The sequence below is a fragment of the Ptychodera flava genome, chromosome 2 (assembly GCF_041260155.1).
Source record: "Ptychodera flava strain L36383 chromosome 2, AS_Pfla_20210202, whole genome shotgun sequence".
Classification (NCBI taxonomy): Eukaryota; Metazoa; Hemichordata; class Enteropneusta; family Ptychoderidae; genus Ptychodera; species Ptychodera flava.
This window is the reverse complement of record NC_091929.1, coordinates 26,182,257-26,189,005: the sequence shown is the minus strand read 5'-3', so window position 1 is coordinate 26,189,005 and position 6,749 is coordinate 26,182,257. Positions and strand designations below refer to the sequence as shown.

The following is a 6,749-nucleotide window of genomic DNA, read 5'->3' as shown; positions in this document are numbered from 1 at the left end:
TTCAAGTTAAGGCCAGCACCTGGAGGTATGTCAGGAGTGAGTCCAAGATCTGGAGGATTTTCCTTCTTGTCCTTTTGTTGGTGTCACACCTCCTCTCACTCAGCTGCAGCATCGCATCACCACCACTGACAATGTCTCTCCTCTGACTTAACTGCAACACCCTCTGACGTCTTGTCCTAGTGCTAGCTTCTGAGGTTGTTTTTCGTGGCTTTGGTGTATATGTTAAACACAATGGCTGAAAAAATCACACCAAAAATTGAAAAACCAAATTTATCTTTCAAAAGTATATGTGGGTGATAAATTCATGAAATTGGACTAGCTCATTACTTGATGAAATTAATTTGTTGAACCACTACCAGGTCACACATGTACTACAAAACCAAATAAATGTTATTACAAATACAAATTTACAAATTATCATATTCCATGATAGCTTTATCAGAAGAATTTACTCCAAAATCTAACTGTATATTGATATGTGGGTATAGATCAGCAAGAGTAATGCTGGTAAAAAACTCACCTGGCCCTTGGTTTTAACCTTTATCGAACTATCATCACTTCTGTTTGCTTCTATTTTTTTCTTGACAAGTGTTGTTTCCATTTCTTCATACTGTAGCAGCATATGCACCGCTGATACATTCTGCAATACAATTTCTGCGGCCTTCACTGCACATATACTGTTCTGCCTATCCCTTGATGTTTCATCATTTGATGCCTCGGTATTGATTGTGTCAGGAATGGGGACTGGAGTAGGGTGGCTTCTGAAGGGAAATGTGCTCACTGACGAGAAGCAGTGGTCTCAAGAAATGGACTGGTAAACACACCGTTCCGTGTTGTATTGCAGATCTTGCAGTGGCACAACTGATTTACAACCGACATTCCCATAATCACATGTGACTGTGGCATTTGATAGCATGTTTGCAAAGGCAATGGGGGGACTTACAATAGATTCACACATAATAGAGAGACGGCACACAGGACAGGATGAAGAAACTTGCAAATACTGACACAAACATTCAGCACAAAACACATGTGGTCCATCACACAAAAGTTGTATTGGTCCATCTATTATGTCTTTGCAAATGGGACACTCCATTTCTTCAATGAGATCATTGAACCTCTGTCTCTGCAAGGGAATGAATCTTCTCATCTTTTTTCCTGCCCTCTGTTTTACAGCTGCTGTTAGATTTGTACTGCCATGAGTTTCACTCTGTAGTTTCCCCGTCTTTCCTGTCTCCTTGCCAGTGATACCAGAAATGTCACTGCCTTGGTATTGACTTGGTCTGCCCCTGTTTTTACTGTCTTTCTTTTCTTTCCTGCCTTACACAATGCATCACACACCGCACATCTCCGTACTCTACAGTGTCTGGACCATTTAACTACGTGTGTCCCTGGCCGATAGGTTTTGTTATTGCTTTCTGCCTGCTGCCATGAAGCAATGACTCTCTTACAGAGACAACAAAAATTGGACGGGTGAACATCAGAATGTCTTCACTAAAACTGTTCTCTTAAACAATTCTTTAACTCCACGATAAAATTGGAGCATGGATAACTTGTGCCATTTATTTTCCGTGCACAAATACGACACCGGTTTTTTAGCACACGAGCATGATATTCTATTGACATTTTCACAGTCTAGGCCAACAGACGATTGAAAAAGGCGCCAGAAAATATGCCAGTGTGTAAACAAACCCGTTACCAGGGAGACATGCGTGATGGTCCGAAAAACTATGCTCAACTGCAACGCACATATGGACGTAAATAAAAAACCGTTACCCTCACGCATAAAAAATAACCATGACAAATCACGCCATGAAATGTACAGATTAAATCACTGCGGACACGGTTAAATCGGTTTCAATCTTGTTAAAATTGATTTACTTAAAATCTGAACCTCGTAAATTACACAACACATTAATGAAAAGTACTTACAGACCGCCATGCTTTATATTATAAGGTTGTCCGTGCTAAGAAACTTCTCCTGCAAATGTCGCGAGGTCAAAGGTAAACTAGCGATAAACATCCAGCTATGCTGAGTATGCCACCTTATTAATTGAGAACAGCTTTCACTATCACATTTGAATGCATTTTTTAAATGTTTATGGGTCAGAATTCGAGGAACAACACGCGCACGGCGAGCGATCGTCTCGGTATGCACACAATACGATGGCCGCCATTATAGAGAGTGCGTTCGGCTGTTCGTTATTTGTTTGCTCAACCTAAGTTGCCAAGTCGGCCGCGCCGGAAGCAAAACACAGGTGACGTAGTCTGCAAGTATGAGCATGCGCAATTGAGCCTGGGAGCGCGAGAATGTGTATAGTACCGTAGAACTGTCTCGCGCTATCATGTCGTTGAGCTATAAAATGTGTGCATGTTAACAGAAACTGGAATTACTGCAGAGAATACTTTCCAGGACATCACATGTAAGTCTCTAAGGTACCAAGGAGGATGTTTAGGAAATCCTTTCAGAAAGTTCACGCCGTCTGTGGCCATTTTGTGGAGTATAAGCTTATACTGTAAAATACGTACCTGCACTGGCTGCAGCGTATACAGTATTTCTACTGTACAGTGCACATATTGCCGGATATGCGATGGAATTTTGCGTTTCACGTCGTTCAATCATTCAGATGGAAATACCGCCCTTCTCAAAACTTTGGGAAAAAAAAGGTGACAGGTTTGGAATGCTAACTCTTGTATATCAAGAATGACGTAATTTAATGAGAAGACATTTGTATTCGAGCACGGCTACAGTTTTTGATTCGAAAACTCTCATCATGGACCGTGGTTGTATTCAACAATCGAGAGGGTTAGGTGAGTCGAACTTTTTCCTATGTCCATGTAGCACTTGTGCAAAAATAACCGAATCCACAGGCCTTTGGCGAATCAATAAATGCGTTTTTCACCAAGCTGAAAGGTTGAAAGATCCGTCCGTCACTTTGGGACGAGGTAGATAAATGCAGTCAAACCCAGCTGGGCACATAATGTGACTTTGTTCTGGAAATTACGAAGACGACCGGCCGTGCGGTGGAACTTTGCAACAAAGTTTCAATATCTGAACTGACTACTTGAATGACAGGCACAGGAAACGATGGCCAATAAACGCATTCTCGTAGCATTTTGATAATATTGACACAGAAATTATGCCTCCTCCGGCAGAAGGGCCATGGCCAATTTTTAGCCCTGCTACAGTATGTCTCAGTGCTGAAAAGGCCATGTTGTTGTCAGGTTGTCATGGCGACTTTTAAATTTGCATACAACTCTGAGAGTGAAACGGGTTGTTAATAGGTCACAAAACTTTTGAGTCCCACTGTCGTCCATTATACCTGTTTCCTTGGGTATTAAAGGTGTGCAAGTATACACATCAAAAGACTAGAAAATTCACTTCATGGGCAGAATCTCGTAAAATAGCCTTTTCTTGTCTGGTTAAAGAAAAAGATACCCCTGATCTAAAATATGCATGGTTTTAAATAAAAAAACCTGTGGTTACCTAAATGGTTACCATGGCAACATGAAACAGAAATGAACATGGAGTTCATGCTGTGATAAATACACTTAGGAGAGCATTTGCATAGTAACTGGGATTACTTTTAATGGAATTTGGAAAACTTTGAAATATTAAAACGCAAATATGTTACTATGGAAACAGGGCAGTAAAAATTGATACCATGTTTTGTCTTTCTAACCCAAAATAACCCTTTGATATAATATTTCTGTTGATTACTGGATTTTACACGGGATATTTGGTCTTTCTAACCCAAAATATCCCTTTGCTATAACATATTCTGTCGGTTACTGGATTTTAGGTGGAATCTTTGAAAAACTGGTAATCTTTATTCCTGAATGGTTACCATGGAAACATCTCACATTAAAATGAGTGTGATTGTTTGGTGTGCTAACAAGAAAAACCCTTATTATGATTTTTTTACACCAATCAATAGTTCTTTAATAGGAATTAGTGAAAGAGTAACATTCTCAATCCCAGAATAGTTACCATGGCAACTCGAAACATTAAGATTAGTCTGGTTTTTGTGTTCTCTGACCCGAACTCCCCACTAGGTAATTTTAATATCAATAAAAGTAACTTTTCATGGGATATTAGCAAAACTGAAATTTTCAACCCCTAAATGGTTACCATGGAAACATGGGGCAGTGAAATTGATATCATATTTGGTCTTTTCGACCCAAAATACCCTTATGGTGAAATGTTCACGGAAATTGAACCTATTATTATTCGCATTATTATTTCTATATAATACTTATATTAATTATTATACGTGTCTGCCCTGTTACTGTTGGACTCCTGTTCCTGTCTTACAGGTATAAATGAATGTAAAGAGGACACAAGTATTTGTTCTCCCCTATTGACGAATCAAGAATGCATTGATAACATTGGTAGCTATAGATGTGTCTGCCAACGAGGATTCGTTTCACTTGGAAGCAAATTATGTGTGTCCTTGTTCCTGATGGAGAAACAATGCAATATTGGTGGTAGGTTTGATTACATTGAAAAACATTTGAGTAGAAATAAAGAAGTAATGTTTTTTGGTGTAAACTTATTGACAAGAAAGCAGTTGAAATGCAATAGATTGATTGGTCGCAAAAGATTGATTGATTAATTGGTTAGTTGTTTGATTGGTTGATTCTAGATTTATTTATTGATGCATGAGGTTAATGATATGTACAGATTAAAGTCCCTTAATAGTATAAGGCAAATTCTGGCTGATGTTATCATATAAGAATTCATGATGTATTCCTTTTAAGCTTAATGACTGAAAACGCAATGGACAGACGGATATTTGCACTTGTATCTGTTCATCTTTCCATATGACGAAGAACTACTTTTGGTATCATCGCCGTTTAGCTTGTAGTCGTGCAACTGATCACGTATACATAAACACTTATAAGAAATGACGATTACCTTTCGGCTTACAGTTCAATATATATATGTTCTTTCCACTGGTCAACTCATCCAAATATTAATCATTCAATAATAATCATGCAATAATAATGTCATTTTTTTTCATTTCGTAGCCGTCAAGACATCTAAAACTTGCCCAGCTGGATCAGACAAGCGAACAAACACTCACTGGGAATCCGTACCGGCAAACTGTAGTTCAGACTGGGTTAATTGTCCGGATGGCTACACAGGTAATACGTTCTACCCATGCCACCGAGTGTTCGTAAGCTTCATTTGGTAAAACTTGGGACAATCGGTAAACAAACATAACATATCCGCTGGCCAGCCACGAACTGTTCAGAATATGAAATATTTTGTAACAATGTTCATATTTTTTTATATACATATATGCCCGTATCTTTGTCCTATTGCCGTTTAAGCTTGCGAAAATATGTTTCTCTGTCTATCTTTGCTTCCCTTATCCTTCAATTAATTCTTTTACATAGATCCATCCGCCCATGTAGCCAAATTATCTAACATCCTATCGTCTCTATACCTGGTTATATATCTGTTTATTGTCTTTGTATACTAGGTATCTGTCTATCTTATGAATGACAATAATAAGTTCTTCCATTTATTTCATTACACATCGTCGTAGGGAAAATGATGAGATTCTGCGACGAAAGAGGTGAATGGTGGGAACCCTACACAACTGAATGTAAATCTGAAGAAATTCTGGATATGATCGAACAGGTCAGGTTCCAATTTGTTGCAACGATTTTCCCTTAAGCAAGACATTGAATATTCGATAAAAATATTGTTGTTTTTTTTTAAATAGCGAATATCTGAAATTCCCATTTATTTTTTAATTGTTGAATAAGAGGTTGATATTGATATTGCGAAGACAATATTTTCTATATTAGCTAATTTTTCAATTTGTTCAGCATCACCAGAGTTGCGATATTAGCTTGTCGTATGCAAAGACTAGCTACTCCGTGACGACATATTTTAATTGTTCAATATATTGCATACTTCATCATTCATGAAGCATTGTTCATGATATTAATATTACAATTCTATATTGACAGGATATGCAATTGTATTGCCCTGTACCGTCATTAGAGAGCTGAGGGAGGGAAGACACACAAAACATGTTTCGGTCTTCAGTGGCCTTAAATATCCGTTATAATTACTATATTGAAAAATCGAAATGCTAGAAGATATGAACATATTTAACTCATATAAACCCATCCTTCTTCTCATGTATAGTTATAAGTGACCAATCTACATCGTCGTCATAGCAACAGTCATCTAATGCATTTAGGTTATACTGCGGATCCGATGAGCTTTCTTTAATGCGTGAATAAGACACTGGAGGCTACGGGGGATAGCTACGTGGAGTTCAAATTCAAGTGCACTTCTTTACCATATGACATTACTCTAAAATCATGATATTCGTGCTCTTAATGTAGAAAATATGATTGGTCACAAACACTACAATGTGCAGAAACCGGCTACTCTTATGACTATGGTAAAGATGCGGCGACTAGCTTTATGAAGCTAATTTGGACATTTATTGCTGCAATGAAAAATGAGATGTGTCATTGTGCACTTTAATAATAATGTAATAAATGTCTTCTTAGCTAAAAATAAAATTTACCTCATTTAGAGTCGGCACATGTGTACAAGTAATTGATAATCATTGTAAGCGCTGAAAAAGTGTCAGTGATGATTCAGTTGTACCACAATTGGAACTAATTTTGGATAATTGGATATCATTATTACTTGGTTTAATCAGCATATGTAAGCTCATCTAATTTTCCTCTTTGCAATTCACTTTTTTTTTTATGAG

General features: G+C 37.8%; 1 long non-coding RNA gene across 1 annotated transcript; it reads left to right on the top strand.

Annotated features, from left to right (window-relative positions):
• Positions 1-4,404: 4,404 nt before the first annotated feature.
• LOC139147747 (uncharacterized) lies at positions 4,405-5,653 on the top strand. Its single transcript, XR_011555792.1, has 3 exons — positions 4,405-4,488; positions 5,032-5,148; positions 5,556-5,653. It is a non-coding gene; the product is annotated as an uncharacterized lncRNA (long non-coding RNA).
• Positions 5,654-6,749: the final 1,096 nt, after the last annotated feature.